This window comes from Sinohyriopsis cumingii, chromosome 4 (genome assembly GCF_028554795.1).
Source record: "Sinohyriopsis cumingii isolate HCF-2022 chromosome 4, ASM2855479v2, whole genome shotgun sequence".
In the NCBI taxonomy this organism is placed as follows: Eukaryota; Metazoa; Mollusca; class Bivalvia; order Unionida; family Unionidae; genus Sinohyriopsis; species Sinohyriopsis cumingii.
Window position 1 is genome coordinate 60,429,774 of NC_142964.1, and position 23,125 is coordinate 60,452,898.

At 35.4% G+C, this 23,125-nt stretch overlaps 1 long non-coding RNA gene across 1 annotated transcript; it reads right to left on the reverse strand.

Moving 5' to 3' along the window:
• Positions 1–16,886: 16,886 nt before the first annotated feature.
• On the reverse strand, positions 16,887–21,333 carry LOC149801259 (uncharacterized). The gene is made up of 4 exons (XR_016420611.1): positions 21,124–21,333; positions 20,427–20,453; positions 17,692–17,761; positions 16,887–17,056 (listed from the first exon to the last, which is right to left on the reverse strand). It is a non-coding gene; the product is annotated as an uncharacterized LOC149801259 (long non-coding RNA).
• Positions 21,334–23,125: the final 1,792 nt, after the last annotated feature.

Genomic DNA, 23,125 nt, shown 5'->3' on the forward strand with positions numbered 1-23,125 from the left:
TTTAAACACACCGAATATAATGGTTGTCATTACCAGAAAACTGCAAACATTTAATATCAACTGTCATCATTCATTTTGAATTGCAACTTTACAAATGAAATTACAAAATTGCATTTCATAACAGTTAATGTTATCTATACATTGTAAATTTTTATTTACCTCTGTTGCCAAAAAAGTCAGTTTATGGACTCAATAGATTTTATTCCTGTTATTCAACGTTATAAATGTTGCCCTTCTATCGTCTAAGGTTTTCAACATGTCGAAACTGCTCCAGGTACCTCCAAAATCTCTCTCTCTCTCTCTCTCTCTCTCTCTCTCTCTCTCTCTCTCTCTCTCTCTCTCTCTCTCTCTCTCTCTCTCTATATATATATATATATATATATATATATATATATATATATATATATATATATATATATATATATATATATATAGGTAGGTATGCATGCATGTATGTATCTATGTATGCGTGCATGTTTACCTGGAGAGACCATTTTTGTAAGTCTTTGGCATGACTCGGCCGGGGTTCGAACCCGCGACCTCCCAGATCGGAGGCGTACGCTCTAACCACTAGGCCACCGGAGCCGTCTGAATGTAACTGAAGAAAGAGTTTAATCTTTTCATGTTCAAATTATTTTCCTGCATTGATAATTAACTGGGGAGGAGGATGCAGTTTGAACAAGAAGCATAACTTTATAAATTTAACTACAACAAAAAGTACAATTATAAGCATGTGTGCTTGTTGAAATAAATTGTTATATTATTGTATACAACTGGTAAAATAGCTCCAATAAACTAATGTTTACTATTATGCGATAAAAATCTGAATCCGTTTATGAGTTCTTGTATTTTCAGTAATGTTCTCTTAATACTGTTTTCATTAGCTATATGTTTTGTATATGTTGCATTTCAAATCAATTGTAGCCTAGGATGAAAGACTTCATGTAAAGTTTTGTGTGTTTTATGTTGGGTGTCTGCCTTATGTAGTACAATCAGATAATTTGATGAAGAACAACACTAAGTTTTCATATAGTTATTTTACTCAGGTCAAACATGTCACCGCCCATCGTCGTGAAATGGATTTCTTTCCGAAGTCAGAATGCTGCCAATTAGTTTTTTCCCCGATTTATTTACTATTCTGGGTGGATACATCTCACTCGATCCTAGGAAAGATATTTACAACAACGATCAATTGTATGAGTATTTTCGCTTTCATATCTATCTGAATAAAGGACTAAATTTTATGTTTGTGTATTTTGACGTCGTCTAGTACAAAGAGCGAACCACATTTGCTCTGTTGCTGAACGTGATTCCTTTCAAAAAGGAGATATGCTTACGATGAAAGCTGGATCACATATTAATTCCCTGTCATAATTCCTCTACTGATAGTGCAAATATAAGTATAAAAAGAGATCTTGGACAAAATATTATATTCTCCAAATGAAAATCCACGGCGAAACATTATTTTTGAAAACAATTTTCCAGTGAATTGTTACTGAGCCATCCTGTGTAACGAAGTGTCGCTCGACAACGAGGACATGGTTTACGAAATATATTCAAATCAGATTTCAGTACCTTAAAACCCATGATCATTTAAAAACTGCATTATGTAAAAGGTGCAGCAGTGACGTTAGGAAACGGATTTATTCAGAACGTACTAAATGACAAGAAAGTCCAAAAGAAGCCTTTCTGACAGCAGGAAAAATATGATGATTCAAACTGGGAAAGAACTCACAGGACTTGGAGACACTCCTGCAAATTCGATTCAAACTTCTGGCGGAGGCTTTACTTCCTTCTCTACTCCACAACAAGCACAATACAGAATGTTAGATCCACAAAATCTGGGACCTCATACACGACAGAAAAAAGATGAACGGAGAAGAGCTATTAGAGAGTTAGAGAATGTTATATTGCTAACTAAAAACGGAAAATGATAGGCCAATATTGTTGCGAATATTCCTCGTCAGTATACGAATTTACTTTGCCATGGCACTGACGATGGTGACAATGCAATGATAACGGTGGGCAGAAGTTCATATTGTGTCGTCTCTGATCACATCATTGCCTGTCGAGTTTGAATCAAAAGAAAAGCAAAAGATTACATCGATCTTAATAACATTAACGTGGACCTGAAAGTAAAAGTTGTCAAAACTAACAACACTAATCCAGGCGCCGATGCCAGAATGGTTCACATCAAGAATTTTGTGTATTAGTTGCTCAGCGAGGAATATTTCTACCTGAATACCTGCTTCTTACCAAGAGTACGGGGAAAAATCTCTTAACGTACAGAAAATACGTCAAGAACACTCATTTTGATGCTTCCGTGGTGTAGAAACCTAACACGTTGGACAGATTCAACTGCACAGCTTTGATTGCAGATGATGATGTAGACGTCAGTGTTCGATTTAACGACAGTCAAAAGAAAACAAGGCAAGGATTTAGTTTATAAACAATGGATTGTTTGCATTTGGTAAATGATTTGTTGAATGAATAGAATGAACTCCTGTGACTGTTTCGAAGTAGTACAGTAATGTTCTGTTGGATCACTAATATCAATGAGTACAAAACGAACATCGAAGAAGTTTTAACTTTTCGTGCGACGCGTTGAAGTCTGGCCTAAGGTTAGAAACAATATTAATCAAACATTAAATCAGAACGTCAGTCAAGTATCCTCTAAGACGAGCTGAAGTGAAATCCTTCGACATTACCTCTTGACTCCGATCCAAGATCGAAGAATATGTTTTTCAAGGTCAACAACCAAAACGTTAACTCACTGGAATCGACTGCAATGCGGCTCCCAACTGATAGTTACCAGATTCCTTCAGTTCGAACATTTCAACGTGTACAAGACAGAAATCAGCCGATATGGTAAGACGTTGAGTAACGGATCGTTTTAGCCTAGTGTTGCTAAGAATATTACACGATATCTTGCTAGACTCGGTTTGATTATTGCTGCTGTTGTTGTAGGATTAACGCCACTTTTTAGTACATCATAGGTTTTAGTAAGGAAACTGAAATATATCCTGGCTATATTATTTTGTCTTAGTCTTTTATATAAATTTGTTTTACGTGACCTATCCAACTAGAATGAGCGAGGTGTGTAGCTAAAGGCGCCCGCTCACAATCAGCTGGACTAACATTCATCTCTTTACGAGTCATCGACCGATGCGTTCGCTATCTTTGGGGGAGTAGATATAGTTTTGATCACAGATCAAATCCGCGTAGGTCTTTTCACCATTCATTTATGTTGATGTTTTATGCCTACGCCAGGTTGGGTTGGTTACATGCGGTATCTACAAGGCGTATTGGACCTCTCTATGCTTGAAACCATCGTCGGTGTCTATTCGAATGCCAAGCCTTGTGCTTGGACCGCTGTAGTTGTTGCGCGGTATATGCCTATCACCGGATGCTTATTCTGTGGTATCAACTAACATCGGCACGCGCTATTATGGTGGACCTTTTCATTGTGCATACAGCGCAAGTTCTTTGGATCACGTGTTTCCCATTGACGATGCGCACGTCGTGTCCACCTATAGCTTTGTTCTCTCGCGCAGATGATATGCAAACATTTCAAAGGACGTAGAGACTCTTTAATAGCATGTACATAATTGACATATCAGGCACAAAATGCCGACAATGCAATGACACCACTGAGTCCCTCGTCGCTTACTGTCCTCTCTGGAAAAGGCAAGACGCAGCTGCTGCTGAACCTCATGACGCGCTGGAAGAAATATAAATTGCTTTATGCGGTTGTAGCAACAGGATCTATGTGGTTGTAGCAAGCGCACTCTACCAGAAATACAGTGACATGTTGAGTCAAGTCGACAACAAATTCGCGTTTTATCCAAATTCGAGGAGGCCCAAGGTTCTAGTGAATTAGAAGCGGTCAAGATGCTATCATCATTTATGACGACGTGATGATAATGGGATGGCGGTGAGTATACTTATGCGTCCCTTTAGCCACTGACGGCACAACAAGGTTGAACACTGCGCCCACATTTTAAATAGAGTTCTCACGATGATGAAAAAGTGTCCCTCTTTCGAGGAACTGACGTCCATAACTTGAGAAACGTGCACACCACATGGTGAAAAGCAAACTTGACTAGCACGAGTTGTGTCGCTTCTTTCGGAGGTTGCAGATCATTACCACGATATCTGCACATCATTCGTGAACTCGAGCACCAGGGATAACCAGTCCTGGCTGCATGGTCCGGGGATGTTATCTTGTGCTCATGCACAATGCATGATTCATGAATAATACCTTTTATTTTTATGAAGAGTGTGCGTTTATGGATTTTCCACTGAAAGGTAAAAGAGGTAAATCATTCTTGACTAGCTATTAAAAGACACTTCTTGTTGTTCATTCATTTTTTCCCCATAAAATATGCTGAGCATGAGAAATGTACAGTCAGATGATACATTCATGCTCAATTCCTTTAACAGGAAGCTGGAAATAGAACTACAGGCAGTATTTCTATACGTTGGTTTGATGTATAAGTATATACTCTTGGAGTTTTCGATTTCCCCTCTTATAACGAAACAATCTTTTAATGGTATATAATAAAACAGTACGATTACATAACTCTCAGATCGGTTGAATATCAATATATTTTAAATTAAGTTACACATTTTCGAACTTTGTCTTTAATTGACGCCTTGTGATCGCTACATACATACATACATGCATACATACATACATACATACATACATACATAGATGCATCCATGCATACAATGTTGGGACATACAGATACATATATTGATTAACTTACAGACAAACAATCCAATATCCATTAACATTGACAGATATGCATTTATACGAGAGCTTGTGTGACCCAGAAGTTGTTGAAAAATGATCAAATTACGCATTATATTATAGATGGCGCTATGTTAACAAGATATCCTTGCAAAGACCTAGATCACTAGGCACCGGCGCTTGATTCCGGGGTAAACTAATGTGTACGCTCACCAATTAACACAAGGTAACTAACTCTCGCCGGTCACAGTCTGACCCCTCGATGACTCCGATCTTATTTTCTGATACTACCTCCGCATTCAGTCACTCATGACTGTCAAGAAGACACTCCACACATTTCATCCATTACCATTTATGTAAACATACTGATTTTGAAGGGCCAATTTTGCGAAAAGTTTATTCGCTGCTTCGTGTCTTCCACATACAGACGATAATTCCAGGGCTCAACTTCCGGACTACTTCGGAGTGAATGCGATTTGATTGTGATTGCTTCTTTCATTGAATGAGTCTTTTCAAACATCGTTTTCAATCGCTACATCTCGGCTTAACCCATCAAATGTGCGGTTGGAATATCCACGGTATTCTCTGTAAAGTCGTTTCGCTGTTCCGATCGTTACATGTGCTCAAGACTATGTGACATTTTCCTGGAAAATATTTGACAACATTTCTTGACATGTTAATTACATTTAATTTTTTCTTAGCGCTTTCTGAATAGCCGTATTGTTGATCTCTGGTTGTGCGTGAAGAAATTTTTAAAAAATTATAATTGTAGACTTATTTTATTAATAGTTAAGTAATTACCCGAATTTCAACTGACATGTTATCTACATAATGTTATATGTCGCTTTGTAAACATTTTTCAGTATGTTATATACTCTCAATCTTGTATTGTATTGTCAAAAGAAAAATTAAACAAAAACAAAAAAAAAAACAAAAAAAAAAACAACAAAAAAACGCAAGGATTAAAATAGTTAGTTCTTGTGTAGTTTTTGTTATCACTAATTTGCAAAACGAAACACAAAATTGAATCTCATGTAGGATTTACACTGTCAAGAAAATAAAAGGATTAACTTGGTTAATTTTTGTGTAATTATATGTCGCTAGTTTACATACCCATACATAAAATCAAAATATATACATGATATGACATGTAGAGCTAACAGCACTTAACCAACCATGTTAGGTAGGTGATTGGATTTGGGTATGTAACAATTTACTCTTTGTAAATGAAATCTATTTTATTTTGGTAATCTTGACTTGTTTAAACACTGTATGTGTGTTTTGAATGTAAAATGAATAAAGCACAATTATTTGCTGTTGAAAAGGCTGTAGAGGGCCACAATATCATTTTGTTAGGCCAAAGTGGGACAGGCAAAAGTTTTGTGGTTAAGGAAATCCAAAATATATTGTCAGCATCAGGTAAAAATGTCAGTGTAACTAGCACAACGGGCATTGCAGCACTGAATTTGAAAGTATGCACAGTGCATTCCTGGTCTAGGATTGGTGACGGTAGATATGACAGTGATGAACTATGTAAAAAACGTTCGGTGATGCACTTTTTGATTCATATAAACAAAATATTTTGAAAGCAGACTGTTTGATAATTGATAAAATTTATATGCTTTTTAACAAATCGAATATGTATGTAGAATGATTGAACATTCAGATTTATATTTTGGAAGCATACAAGTTTTTTAAGTGGGGACATTTTCAGCTTCCACCTGTACCTGACCCATTGACGTCTGATTTGGGTGAATATTGTTTCAAATCCACCACTTCTGCAATGACACTTGGACATACAATGCTCATTGATGAGGTCATAAGACAAGATGAATTAGATTTCATAAAGGCTATCAATGATGTTTCAAAGGGAGAAATCACTGAAGATACCATAAACTTGGTCTTGTGGATGCAGAGACCTCTCCACCCCCCCCCCCCGAGATGACCCAATAAAACGTTGTGGACGGAACTTTGTGAAATATACAGTGCATGCAAACTTATGGAAATGGATGGTGAATCAAAGTATTATAAGTCAATAGAAGAGGGTGACAATAATAGGTGCAATAAGATGTGTGTTCCAAACGTATTACACGTGAAAATTGGCTGTCCAGTTATGTTAGTCAAAAATGTATGCACATCACTAGTAAATAGTTTCCATTGAAAGGTTATGGCAATGGAGGAAGACTCTTTCACAGTTGATTTTGAACATAACTTAGTTCAGTTGGGAAGAAAATGTTTTACTGTTTACGGTACCGTTGATAAAAAGATTGTAGCCACAAGGCATCAAATTCTACTCATTCTTTCAGCATTACCATTCACAAGGCACAATGATTGACTTTACATAGAGTTGAAGTTGATGCATCAAATATTTTTGCACCTGGTCAGTTAGGCGTGGTAATGGGGAGAACCAGAAACAAAAAGGGACTAAGGGTTATCAGTTTCAATTCCAACTCTGATTCCGCATAGATCTTGCATGTATTAATTCTACAATACAAGTTTTGTACAGATTGATTCAAGTTTAGAATGCTGCAGACATTTTGTTTCTTTATTAGAGAATCTCAGTGTTGACTTTAATTATGAAACAGGTTCTGATTCTGATAACTCTGACTGTTCTGATAGAGACATTTTGGAAGTTGATGAAATGTTGTCCATTGGGGAAGACATGTCTGATTCATATAGTGACCGAGAATGTAGGTTTACCACAGTTGACTCCGACATTTTTAAGCGTCATGTTGACCATACAAAAATGAGACAACTTATCCCAGATAATGCAATAACACCATTGAAAACGAGGTTAAAAGTAACACTTACAGCAATCATCAAAAAGACACTGGAAGAGCTGAATACATTTTGTGAGAGATTATACCAAAAGATTCAAAGTATCTTCAACAAAGTATGTGGTAATATAGAGGTCAGAAGACCAGATTCAAATACATGGACTAAATATTATTCTGAAGTTTACCAGTTTTCAGTGTCTCAAGAATGCATCCAAATTCTTTACAATTTCTTGAATTCTCTGCCAAATAAAGATACTCTTTAGAAAGAATTTTGACAGGATTTGTGAAATTGTTTTGGACGAAATTACTACTAACATTTTCAATCCCACACAAGTTAAGGTATATTGCAGATATATGTACTGCAAAGAGTAGATACTATGATATGAAAATAGAAAAAAACAGCTTGTACTGAAAGGACAAAATTAACTTGCTCAGTCAATGTTTCTTACAAGTTAAAATGTTAGACCACCTTACAACTTCACCTATTGATTTGGAAAACAACAGCAAGTATAAACAGACCTTGCACGAGACACAAAGAAGACAAAATATCAACCATGGTCTAACTAACATCAAGAACACTGTATTTAAATTTGTCGTGCAAGTTGACGATAAAAGGAGGCAGTATCAAATGTAGATGCATTACATTGGCACGGTGCAGATAGCTTACAGTATTGTAATACTGTAATACTTAAGGATGAGACACTGTTTGAAAATTGGAAGTTGCTGTACATAAAGGTTGATCCCAGTATAAGTGTCACACAAGTGGATGACACCATGATTACCTCCTGTATCAGAGATCTATATGAAGATCTGATAGGTCGTTACAGTAGAATAGGTGACAGTCAGTTCAGAAGAAAAAAAACATTTCCAGTCTTGGAAAAGTGAAATCAGGTTGAGAAAGAGGGTGGTCATAAGCACAAACACAGTAGTGATGCATTAGCATTGGACATGAAATATATCTTGGAAAATCAGTCAGAAAATCAACAGTATTCTCATTGTAGTATTTACTAGCTTCTTGAAATCGGATCTGATTTCGCTATGTAAAGCTTATGCCATGCAAGCAGGAAATGTACAGAAGAGTGGTCTAGTTAATAAGCTATGTACAGTAATACCTACTTTGAATGAAATGCCAATGCCATATTTTAGTACAGAATAATCATGTTGCCAGTTGTTCGAAAGCTAGTAGTAATCAAGACACTTCCAGCTGTAGCAAAAGTCAGCCATGTACTAAAAAAAGAACTATAGTGGGAAACGAAAAATGGAAAGGAAAAGGTAACGGAAAGAAGAAAATGGAAAAATATGACAAAAGTAACACTGATAATTCAGTTTGCTCTATATGTAGACGTCATTATTGCAGAGGGTGAGTTGTGGATATAGTGTGATTTGTGTAATGACTGATTTTATTGGTTTTGTCAGGGCATATATAAAGAGACGTGGAGTAGCACAGAAAATGAGAAATGGTTCTGTACCAAATGCTCTTAGAAAAAGAGTCAACGCTATATCAGACTTCACATATATAACTATGTCAATATTGTCATATTTTGACATTGTGCTTTGAACTTTGGTTACATACACTGAACTCACATGCGCTTGTTTGTATTAGTAAAAAGGGAAGACTAATGACAATGTGATCCTATGCTCTCAGATGACATGCACAGTGTCAGTAAGGGATGGTGTTATCATTAGTTTTCCCCTTTTAACTAAATTTTTCTGTCTTTAGTTTGCATCGCCCAAAATCATTTTTTATTATTTTACAAGTGCAGTATATGATCATAAATATTCAAGTTAATGTATGTGTTGTTCGTGGGATTATTTTTGAATTGCTTTTCTTTCACTCTTCAGACATATACTGTCTTGCAATCATGTGTTACAGCTGGATCTGTTTTTGCAAAAAACTTGTATACTGAACACTTATGAACATTGCTTTATGAAATTAAAACATACAAAATATTTTATTATTAAAAAGGGTGATGTATAGTTAGCAATGATACCAGTTTAGTTACAGTCTCAGATAGTAAAGGAAGATACCTGAAATCTTAGTTACACATTGTAGGCATCAATTCCAATAAAATTACATAGGTTGACCAAAGCTGGAGAACTTAATAACAAGGCATTAATTTCCTCTCAGAGTCTTGAGAATCTTGCCAAACTATAGAGTAATTTAATGCAATAGTATTATTTTGGCTTGGAACATGTGATGTAGCAATAAACCAGATGGCAACTCATTCTTCTTTTGCACATAACCAGTTCAGATTTTTATCAAAGTGCAATAAAAGTATTGGCTACTTATGCTTTTCGGAAAGTATCCTAAAATTAAATTTGGACTCCTTGAAGTTATTCCTATGTTTAACACATTTATTTATTTATTTTACCTAGTGAGAATCTAGAATAGGAAAAAGCTTGCCCAAAAACTTAGATGAAACTGTATTGTCTGTATTCATTCAGTTTTAATCTACAATTGGATGACATACATCGAAATCCAATAGTGGCAAGATATTATGTACGTAAGATTTTGGAATAATTGATTGTACTAAGAATTTGCTATTCCTTTTTCCAAAGTTTCTTAGCTGTTGTTATGTTATTCTTTATATGGCATACTTTCTTGATTTAGACTTCATTTCAATGAGACAAAATGTTGCATACCTTAAATATTGTTTTGCACTTAATTTTCTTATATGTTGTACCCGTTTTAATTCATTGTAGATTAGTCCACTTTTGATTTGAAATCCTACATCAGAGTATAGAATGGCGATTGTAAGGATTGTCTTTTCTCACACTTTTAAAACTGATCCGCAATAATACAGGATTGTTTTATCATGATAGCATAATAATAGAACAATCTATTGGGCAGATTTAGTTTCACATTTCCAACTCTCATTTACAGCATTTTTTACTTCTATATTTATGTTTCCAATATATAGCACAACATTATTTGCAATGAATATGGTTTTCCAGATGTTAGGTAAACATGTGTTTAATTTATTACATCATGTATTCTAATTATTCAGATTTTGGATTTCAGTAGGAGCATCTAGATCAGTGATGGTAAGGATTGCCTTGTCTCACGTCTCTAGATTTGCTCCCAATACCAATGATAGCATCAGTTAACATGATTATACAACTGTTTGTAACTGTTATGTTTTGGAATATTTATGAAAATTACTGCATATACTTGCTTATAAGATGAGCCCAAATACTAACATCACTGACCCAGATGTGCCTTCGCATAATATGCAGGCAGATCTGGGTCTTTGCAGTTTGTTAGGAATAGTAAGTAGAACCACATAGACCCGGATCTGCGGGCATATTATGCTACAGCAGATCGGGATCTTTGTTATTTGCAGTCTGATTCGACTTCTAAGCGAGTATGTATGGTAGTGATAAAACATAGTTGTATCTATGTGATTTTTTAAAGCTAGTTGTTACGTATACGTTTGCCAAGCTTGAACTAAGCCCTGTAATGAACAAATCAAATACGGCATTTGTTTTGTTCCAAGTGCACAATTCAACCTTTCTCAGCTCACTAATTTATTTTTAATACCACACCTCATACCAAGATTCTAACTGATACAGGTTGAATCCACCTTATCTATAACTTGGAGGTAAATCATTTGCTGTTCGTCTTATTCTTTCAGTTTGTCCCAACCATAGATTTTGGTAATATTAATGTTGCTTCAACATTAACCTCCTAATTAAGAGTTTTGTATATTAGGGTTAAGTGTAAAAGTTTCTATTTTAATTTGTAAATAATTAAAAATATGGCTAATAAAATAATGTAGCCTCTTGTCCTCAGTTTTTGTCTTTATTTCTTTTACATTATCTGAGCACGCTAATTAATTTTGCTGTCCTTACCACCATTACTGCCGCACTCCTGAATGCCATATTAAATATGGCAAGGTTGCCTGGCTAATACAGTTCTTTATAGTATATTTTCATACATTTTACAAGATGAGATTGTGAATTGACTTAAGTGTACTAGTAGATATAAGTATATATATATATATATATATATATATATATATATATATATATATATATATATATATATATATATATATATATATATATATATATATATATAGTTTTAGTTTATGTGTAATGCAAATACTCTAGTGATATTTACAAATATTAAGAACTGTACATGGACCGAAGATAAACAAATGACATTACTTTTCAAAAGTAACAATCCAGAAATGCATGGTAAATGACAAGATGAAATGAGATTGAGAAAGATTACAGAAGTGGTTTATAAACCGATGGGCATATCTCTCCGATTTGTGTAGTAGGTCGTCAGAATGACACCCACTGTCTCTGTCACAAACTATACATATTTCCAATCTTTACTGCACTGTCTCAGGATAATAACAAAAACATATATATAATTTCCAAAGAATTTGTCTTATTTAAATGACAAGATAGTAGTATGATGAATGACTACATATTGTGTACACGAAGTTTAAGATAACAATCTACCTGTATTAATTAAGCCAGTAGTATGATGAAGGACCAGATATTGTGAATATGAAGTTTACAATCAGTTTGCCCACGCCATATATTTTTGTGTCATTATTATTGTTCTACATTAACCTCCCACATTCGTATTTTGTAGAATATAGCTCATTGTCTAAGTTTTTGTATTGTTTGTAAATACATAAAAAGTGGCATCAGAAAAATTTAGCCTCAGGTCGTCAGTTTTTGTCTTGATTAATTTTTGTTATTTTTGGACCAAGACAATTACTTTTGGTATCATTACTACCATCAGAACCTCACTCATGTATTCAGTATTAAATAGAGCAAGGCTTGTATGACCCAAACATTTACTTTTAGTTTTACATTTGATTTTACATACATGTTCTTATATATATATAGTTAGTGTTTGGGAAATGCAAAAAGTCTAGTGATGTCTTATAAATATTAACTATTTATCTTAAATATTACTAAGACATTTATACTTAATCATGGGGCTCCGAGTGGCCAAGTGGTCTAAAGCGCTCTCCGTTACGGATCACTGCCATCTCACCTGTGTTTGCGTGGGTTCGAGTCTTTAGGATTCGGCCAGTGTAGGTATGTGAGAAAGCTTGCCAGTAGCTTTACGTGGGTCGGTGGTTTTTCCCGGGATTTTCCCGGGTTCTTCCTTCATCATTAATACTGGCCGCCATGTCGTTAAACCCCATAACAACAACAACGATACTTAATCATGATATAATGATTCAACTGTTTTATGTAAAGACATTGTTTTGATTCCTGCCTGTGATAGCTATGAATGTTGATTAGCATTATCAACTGTACAATTTTAACGAGAAATTTTTAACCTTGACATTTCCACAATCTTTCTTTAAGACTGCACTATATTGCCGGTGTTGTGCTGGTGTGAGGTTTACATACATACATACATACATACATACATACACACACACAAACACACACACACGCATGCATGCATGCATCCATACATACATATATATGTTCACGTCCTTGCACGCTATAACTTTATTGCATTCATATAACAGCTTCATGTTTAACGTACGTCTCTAGTTTTAAATAATTATATTTAACATCAAATATACGTCATACTGTACATTTTTTAAATCATGTCTTATGTAGTTATCTTTAAATTCTTGCATGTTCTGAAAGAAGACCTTTTTAGAACGAGAGATTGATTCCTGCGTTTCCATTGCTGTCTAACTTGAATATCATATAAATTACAGCGAGGAAAACCTTATATTTTCATTCATGTAACATAAAATCTCACTGATTTGATGACCTTGTTTTTCGTGTCTCAGTTCAGCTGTTGCAGGCCATATGTCTCAAACATTGTGTAAGCGCATTAGTCACAACACTCATGTGAAATTCCTTTGAAAAATGTAAAGTTATTCTTATAAACAACTTTTTCAAAGTTAAAAGCTATCCTTATGGGAAAAAAATTATTTATCATTTTCATATGACAACCAGAGATTAATTGTGATAATATCGCAATATTATAAAATGTTTTGTTCTTGTTATCTGCTCACCCTTGAATGATTGTACGTCAAAGCGACTGATTACGTCGCTGCCATCATTTACATATTCGCATTAATGCACAGTGTTTACAAAATAATACCACGTGAATCGCAACGCTTTTGGTGCGATGCAAATTGCACATTAAAATATAACTGTTAAATTGTCTTGATGCTATTTCTTTTGCTAAAGCGATGTACATACTGCGTAGATATTTTACCAATTTTCACATTTCGATTTTTAAATCACGTTTGAGGATAAGGTAACCTATAGAAAAAGATGCGGAAATGATATCACCCGATAAATCATGTATGTATTGAATGTGCTAAACTATGCTGCAGAAAAAGAAGGCTTTTTTAATTTGCGAGGAAGAAACCGGGTGAGAAAATTAAAACAAATATAAACAAATAATATAACCAGTTAACTGGAACTTGCTGACTGGGCCCAATGACCAACATAGATTCTATTAATCCTAATACTAGGGTCTAATAACAACCATTGAGCCTTTATGTGTATATTGATATGATTAGTGTGCTGTATTTTCAATACGGTGATATTTAGATATTACTTAATAATGCAAATGACTCTTGAAAAAATAAATAATGAAACACATACACAGACATAATGTGCATTCAATTCGTAAATTGTTACTTCCATACTTCCAGGATAATAAAATACATATAACCTGACATGATCAATGATTTCGGTTAGACACTTTTGGTATGCTTCTTAAATCTCGATAATAGTCTAAACATGTTCATTGGTGACTGATTCGGGTTTAGACATTTATTTCAAATATTAAATTGCATCTATTCAGATATGAGGGAAGTGTTATTTTCTGTCAAACAAGTATTTATTTCCAAGAGCTAATCTGGTATTCTTTCATAGTCTTTATTTGTTATTTTAGTTCAGTGGCTGTAGACTAGATATCTACAATCGGAATCGGAATTCGATTCACATTATATTTTTCAATAAGTTTCCACTTGTGTGGTACTGAGATTTATCCGAGAAATGGGTACATGTGGCTTCTGTTAGCAAAACTGTCGCAAATATTAATGCAATATCACTATTGCATAACATCTTCAACTTAAATTTATCCGTAAAATGTTGCGAGCAAATAGTTGATATCGTTGTGCTGCGTCATTGAATAATCGGGATTCTGACAGGTTCTACTCACAAGCAAACTACAAATCAAAAGAGATTAGCTAAATCAAGTAATGTTTGTATGTATTCACTACTAAGAAAGCTATTGAGTTCTATATGTACAATTTTGGAAAATACCTCATTAATTTTTTTTGGCACACATCCCTTCTGACATGGTGGGCCATAAAGACTGACTTGAGCGTTATTTAACATCATCTGCTCTTGTACTGATTCTGTATTCAGTGGTCTGACTCTACTCTAACTCCTTTTTCTACGGAAATACGGAATTTTAATTTTATTTTAAGGATTATATTAAACTATAACATGTTTAATGGATTGCCATCGCAAAATATGCGCTTTATATTTTAAAAAAGCACCCAAACCAAACAAACAAACAAAAACAATACTCCATTTAGAACCACCCCATAAAGTTAAACTGATAGTACACGAAATTGTTACGCGTTTTTACCTGCCAAACGTTTCACATAGATCAAGACCGACAACTAGAGAGTGAACGTTTTAGCGAAATGTGTCGAATGCTTGGGGTATATACAGTACTGGCAAAGTCTGGCAGGATACTTATATATGCCCACTTTAAAAGCGGGTTAGATATATGTAAATTTGTTCTGGGGCTGTATTGAAAATTGTCGTGTTCCATTGCAGGACATACAAATGTAGACAATGTATGTTGTGTCAAAAATCATTCAACATACCTGTCCAAAATCATTCAATATATGTACAAACGCTAATGAAATTTATTAATATGGAGAAATTGTGCCACTTTAAACAAATATACAATCAACATTGCTATTAAATATGTATCGATTTTATATACACCAGATTAGGAAATATGAATCCATGTTTGGCTACAATTGTACATGATTTATATCAATCTAATAGCTGTCCACTAAGGAGAAATTCACTATTCGTTCCTATTGTATGCAGCTGACCCATGTGGGCAGTTCCCACACTCGACAACTCAGTCATGCATTGTCTTAGTGTATTTAATATGGACAGAACCTACCGTGATAAATCAGGTATACATCGTTCTAACATATACATTATGAACAGTCCCCACCCACAATGAATCAGGCATGCATCATCATTCCCTTTTCAATGTAGACAGTTCAACCCATGATAAACCAGCCATGCTTCGTCGAACCCGATTCAATGTGGACAGTCCCACTTATGATAAACCAGCCATGCTTCGTCGAACCCGATTCAATGTGGACAGTCCCACTTATGATAAACCAGCCATGCCTCGTCTAATCCGATTCAGTGTGGGCAGTTCTACTCATTATAAAGCATCCATTCCTCGTCTAACCTGATTCCTTGTGGACAGTGTTCCTGCTCAATAAATCAGGCAAGGTTCGTAGTACCAGATTCAATATGAACAGTCCCTGCACTACATACACCAGGCATGCATCATACTACCTTTTTGAATGTGGACAGTCCTCATACTTGATTCATTATGTATATATCGTCTTACCCTACTGAATGTATTCTGTACCCACCTTCGATAAATCAGGTATGCAATGCCCGACCCCATTCACTATGGACAGTTCCTACCCTCGATAAATCAGGAATGCATTGATCTACTGACTTCAAAATGTTCCATTCCAATACACCATAAATTAGCCATGCATTGCTCTACCCTATTCAAATGTGGACAATCTCACCCTAGTTGAATCACACATGGCTTGCCCTACTATATAGAAGGTAGGCATGTTTCGTATGGTTCTTTTCAATGTGGACAGTCCCTGCCCTCGATAAAACAGGATGCTTGTTAGAGCCTATTCAATATGTACACGTACATCCCCATCTCTCAATGCAATTTGGACCATCCCCAATCTGAACAAATCAGTCTAGAATAATCTTACCCTGTTTAATGTGAAACATAATTGCTTGACAACAGCTATATAGAAGTTTGTTTGAATTATTTCCCTTTACTTGCTTTGATCCACAGTCATTGCATGCTTATCTAAATATGGACGAAGATTAGTATCCTCTACTAATCTTCGTCCATATTTAGAAAAAAAATAAAAGAATATAAAAAATCGTGACGAGTGAGATTGAAATATTAAATGTCTTATTTTGATTGTGTATTCTCCTAAATGTATGTAAAATAGAAATGACAGGACACCGTTCACCAATTCAACATTTATTGCACAGCCTGATCGTTGTATATCACCTAATAAAGCCTGAAGACTAAATGAAATATTTAATGTAGCAAATGCTTGTTTATTCGTAGTATAAATTACATGAACATCACGAAACGTCGCGGCGCTTTGTAAAGATCTATTCAGTAAGTGTTGGATGCATGTGGTCAGTTCAACCATATGATGGTATACACTCAGCATTGCATCCACCACAGTAGTTTGCCCTGTAATAGTAGTAGTTGTATTAGTATTAGTCATAGGTATTTGTTGTTTTAGTAATTGTATTATTGGTGGTAGTTGTAATAATAACAAAAACTACTACTAATCCCCTTGTCAATATCACCATCAGTGTCATCATCATCTATATCCCCCTTGTCATCTCTTTCATGCTGCTGTTGTTGTAGTTGTTCTTTCTTTGTCTCCCTGACTTCCTATTTTCTTCCTATTTTATTGATAATTTCATCATTTAATAACAATAAGAATTTATTTTGACCAGACCTGTTATTTTCAATCTCGAAATTGTACCATTTAAGGTAACAATCATGGATAATTCCACTCAAACCGATTTGGAGGTCATATGATTCCTATGTGCGCCGTATATTATCCCTTTTCAACAGTCATAGTGGGTGAGATAAAGCAATGTTAACGATGACAAACAGTGATAAAGTGCGATGTGGAAATATCGCGTCACTCTCATGAAAGATTGACACATTCGACTCTGTGAAGTAATACGTACCTAAATATTTACGACACTGTAGGTACATGATTTGATTTTGAGTGTCACTGAATGTTGTGTGTGTGTGTGTGTGTGTGTGTGTGTGTGAGAGAGAGAGAGAGAGAGAGAAAGGTGCACTGATACCTGCATGTGGTTCCTGCAGGACAGTCCACTAACATACAGGGATTGGCTACACAAAACACCGGCACACATCCTACGTTAACAAAGTAATAATAATAATAAGTAGTAGTAGCAGCAGCAGCAGTAAATGCCTTAGTTTTTAGTTTTTTTTCGACACACTTTTAGAAACAAATAAGCCACACAAAAAAGTGCAACCTCTTACATTCAATGTAACGTGTTGAGCAGCGAATGTAACAAGAATGTAACATCATCATACATGTGAATGGTGTTCTTGATATTTTGTCATCTCAATTGCCGCAGTACACGTTCCAGTTATGTCTACCGTTTCCATAATCATATCCACTATTTCTATCATCATTTGAGCAGTCCCCTCTATCTCCGTCATTTACGCCAGATGGACAACTACTTTCATTCCTTCACTGCTTGCAGATATGCGTCCTTGCACAGACATTTCATCAATATTGCGCAGATGCTTCATATTTCTGCACAACGTATATTGTCATTAAATATTATAAAGCGTCTTACCTTTTCTGCCGTTCATACGACTTTACTTTGATCGATGTTTTTCCGCAATGTGTTTGCTCCTATTTTTTTGGGCGAAATAAACTAGGCGAATTAGGTCTAGTAGACCCACTGTATCCTGCATAGGCTGTGTGTAATTTGGCAATTCTACACACCTTTCTCAGTAGATCTATGTAGATCGGGTCCATAATTTTGTAATATATCTTTTTATCGAAACCGGAAGACCCTAAACAAAACTTAAATTTTCTTGACAATCGCATCGAGTCTGAATAGAACATTTGCAAGTTTCTCCCTCAATCTATTTGGTGGTTGAGTCTTTCTGAAATGGTGTGTCTGTGTGTGTGTGTGTGTGTGCGTGTGTGTGTGATTAGGATTTTTAACGTAGCTTTACCAATTTTGCAGTCATTTCGCTACGATGTCTGCAGTTAGGCAGTTTATAGTGATGTCTAGCACTGGGTCATAACCTCTTAATGCTGAGCGCATAGCGAGGCAGCTGTTAGTACCATTTTTGTAGGTCTTTGGTATGCCTCAGCCAGGGTTCGAACCCACGACCTCCCGCTTCCGAGGCGGACCCTCTAACCATTAGGCCACCGAAGCGGTCTCCTGAAATGGTCTTGCAGTTGTAACTTGATTTAAAAAACGTATGCTAGGGATAACGCAATGACTTCTCAGGTTGGAAACGATTTTTTCATAACTTGCCAGAATAGATCTAAATATAGACTCTACTCAAACGTTAAAGTGTGTGATACATATTGTGTGCATGTTGTAATCTGACAGGATTCTCGTATCTAACAATGAGATACGTTCCAAAATGTTTGTAGATTCTGTGTTTTGCTTTCCGTCTTTTTTATATTCATTTATGTGTGCGGACCTTTATCTTTGTATGCCCGTTTTATACTGAACGAAGTGAAAGAGACATTTGCCATCAGAAACGGGACCCCGGATGCTCGAGTGGTCTAAAGTGCGCCTTTAGGGATCACGGTCATCTCACCTCTGTCCACGTTGGTTCGAGTCTCGGTCTCGGACACTTCAGATATGTAAGAAAGCTTACCATTACATTCCCGTGGGTCGACTGTTCTTACCGTGGTTTTTCCTCTTTGTTCCTCCAACAAATATACCGGCCGCTAAGTGTAGCCTATCTTGTGCTGAAAAAATGGCGCTAAACCCAAGACAACCAGCAACAACTATTAGAAAACTTGGAAAGGCGGCGAGTGACTAATTACGGCTTTCAACTGGAAATACCGCACTTGAAATGGCGTTCTCCAGTGAGAAGCTAGAATATATGATGTTATTGGGTAAAGTTTGGTACAGCCTCCGAAGTATCGTACTCTTTAGATGATTTTTTATTGCTGCCATCTGTCAGTAACTTTCTTGCACAGATTTTCGTAAAGTGAATATTGAGTAACCAGGTTTTGGAAAAAAGATTAGTAGTTGCACATAATTTCATTTTAGATTTGAGTAGTTTTGCTATTTTATTCATCAGCTCAGTTTCTATCTCTCCTTTATTTATGTAAGGGTATTAGTGTTTTCTTCGGACAAAACATCACCAAAACAGAATGCCTCTCTGTTATAAAAGTCATTACTGATAGCTAATATAATTCTTTTTTGTGACCTGTTTGCTGATATCAAATATGCATTTTGTACACGTTTATAATGGTGCATCATTCATTTGCCAGAAAGTCTAAATGTAAATACCTTCATCCTTGCTCGTGGATGAGACGATAGTTGCAAAGTGTTTACTGTTCGTATACCTTGTCTGTGATTTACGGATCATACACATGTAATATGGAGCATTTGCTGTGTTATTTCATCTGGCTGCAGTGGTTAAGTGGAAGTTATACATCCAGAGGCAAGTGTTTACTCCTCCAAAATTAAGTATTACGTTCTTGCTTTTCTGGGATCACTTTTTGTCTCAAACCAATTCTAACCTGATAGGAAAAAATGTAATCGACATCATTAAGGACACCGATAGCCAACAATACCCAAGACGATGTATACATAATATAAATACATAATCATTTAATTCTGAACTCGATAAGGTCGATTTTGACCGAAAATGACAGTTGCTGGGAATTGTACTTTACATACGATTGGTACATTGGTACTATAGATTACATGTATAAGATGTCGAGGACAGTTAGTGACATATTTCAGAGAGAGAGAGAGAGAGAGAGAGAGAGAGAGAGAGACGGACATACAGACAGACAGAGAGAGACCTGGGGCAGCTTCAGCTTGATGAAAAACTGAAAAAGATAGAACATTGTCTCACAAGCAAGAACATAAACAATATCGGTACACTAATCAACTGGTAATTTTTGTTATAAGGGCAAATATATTTTACAGAATATAGATCACATTAATTACCAGGAAATGTAAGGTTCTAATTTAATTTTCAAAGTTGTAACTTAAAATATACGAAAAACAATTTCATAAAACGTTTACTATGATTTTTGAATGACATCTACTATATTGGGTATTTTTTAATACAATTTCAGTTAGATTCTTCCTATGTGTTTCATTTTCAGGATAAATAAATAAATATGAAATAAAGAAAATGGAAAAGAAAGCAAAGTAAATAAAGAAATGAAAGGACGGAAGAAAAAAGTATACCATCATCATGTTAGGGCAGGATGAATTTGTGTTGATACTTTCAATATGTATACGTTTATTTTTTCTTGATAACCATGATCAAAATTTGCTTTATTGTTATGCTTTTGCACTAATGTGTGGTGTTTGCGTGAAAAGGTGGTATAATTTAAAACCCGTAGCAAGTACATTATCAATTAAGAATAAATGGTAATAAAATGTACTGGAAAGACACAATGTATAAAAAATGACTAATTTAAAAAAGCATATATAGAGACAGACAGACAAATATAGCTAACACAAATTACACAAATATTTAATACATACCCAACGCTGTCGCCACCAGCATGAAGCAAGCAATTTGTATATTTAACATTTTTACTCGGAATGACAGGTCTGTAAGCTGTTCTGCTTGTTCCTTAATATTTAAGTATTAACTAGATGTCAATTTATATGTCTCCAGGATATTGTCACATGTTCTTGAACCGGATTAAGCCCGATTGGTATGTTAAGCATAACTGTTGACAACCAAACCCACATCCTGGTGTAATTATTAAACGTCTAATACCTGTGTTGCGGAACGCATTGGAAATACTTTGAAAAAGTACTAGGATTTTCTGTACACGATTTTCATTATATAGCGGTAAACCAAACTTGAACAATTTGCTTGGCTCGCACTCACCAATAAGCATAAACAACCCTGCCCCATTGACGCACCCTTCCATTCACACACAAACGCACACATCCAGATGTCGGATTATAAACTGCTTCATCAAGAACTTAAACACAGGTACTTAATTGCAGTGCTATTGCGTTATTGCCATGGTAACATTTAGTCTTATTACCTCTCTTAATACATTTAGTTACTAAAATACGTTTTGATTGAAAAGGGAAGAGCCCAAATACAAACATTGATATACAATTGATCTGATCTTAGTTATGAGTCACTTATCGTGTTCATACATTATATTTTAAATACCATAATACTTCCAAGACTCAAAATATAATGGACAGATACATAATACTTTCAAGACTCAAAATATAATGGACATCTACCATAATACTTTCCAGACTCACAATATAATGGACAGATACCATAATACTTTCAAGACTCACAATATAAGTTCTTCTACTGACGAGACTGTACTATCCAGTCTTACCTCATCGTTATGTTATGTCGGAAAACGAATGATTTCTTTTTGTGGTAAGGGAGGCAAAACATAACTAAGACCAACAATGATGCCACAGAACCATTAATGCATATCGATAAGAATTTGTCTGAATTTGTCGAATCGTTTCATGCTCTCATTCATTGTTAAAGTGTGCGAATATTGGCTCGAGTTTTGGAATTTGTTTGAGGTTGTGTCTGCAAGTTTCTAAAATTAAAGCACAAAGATTGTTGCTATCCTTCCTCGTATCACACCCCACAAATCAAACTTAAATTCAAAGACCTGGACCAATCCATAGAAGGAATCACCTGGGAATAATGTTGATCAAAACGAAGAGACTTTGATTGTTTGTCAAAGTCAATCTGAATTGTATCGGGCGAAAACTTGCTCAACGTCCGGTATTTCGTTAGTTCAGTGAGGTCGGGTACAATGCTGTGGTATGTGCCCATGTTGATGCTGTACCTTACGACATTAGAGTTGAAGCACGGTCTTGCGGCTCTACTATCAAAAGTGTTGATGTTCGTATACCCATCTATGGACTTCATCTATCCAGGCACTCACAAACCACTCTCAATATCACAAGTTCATCGACAAACACAAATAAAAGAAGATTACACCTTTCGTTCGCTTTTATCTGGCTATTGTAAATTTGAAAGTATATTTCAAATATTCCAAAGTTAATGGCCTAAATATCTGGAAGGACATAATCAAAACTTTAGATTGAGCAGAGGTTTTTACTTCCGTCGTGGCGACCAAGTACAATTATTTAACTGCTGTGTGGAACTTCATGAATCGGAGTATAAAGATATAGCTTTATTCTGAGCTTTCAAGATGGTGTCCATGCCGTCTTTTCTTTTATTTGGTCGGTCAAGACTATGATCGTGGTGGATATGTTAGACGAAGTATTTGTAGTCTACATCCTGACCTGCTAAAACGAATCTACAAAGACTTTGTAAACATTCAAGTGAACTCAGTGAACAATTTCACCATTTGTATATGAATACCCTGAGAAACCATACTACTTTTAAAGTGTTCAAATTGTCAGACATTGATTATCCATCGACATTTCGAAGACATCTCATACAACGAGTTCCATCTACAACATTGGCGTCCCACAAAAAGTATCCTACGGGAGGAGATCCAGGAAAACGTTGAAGAAT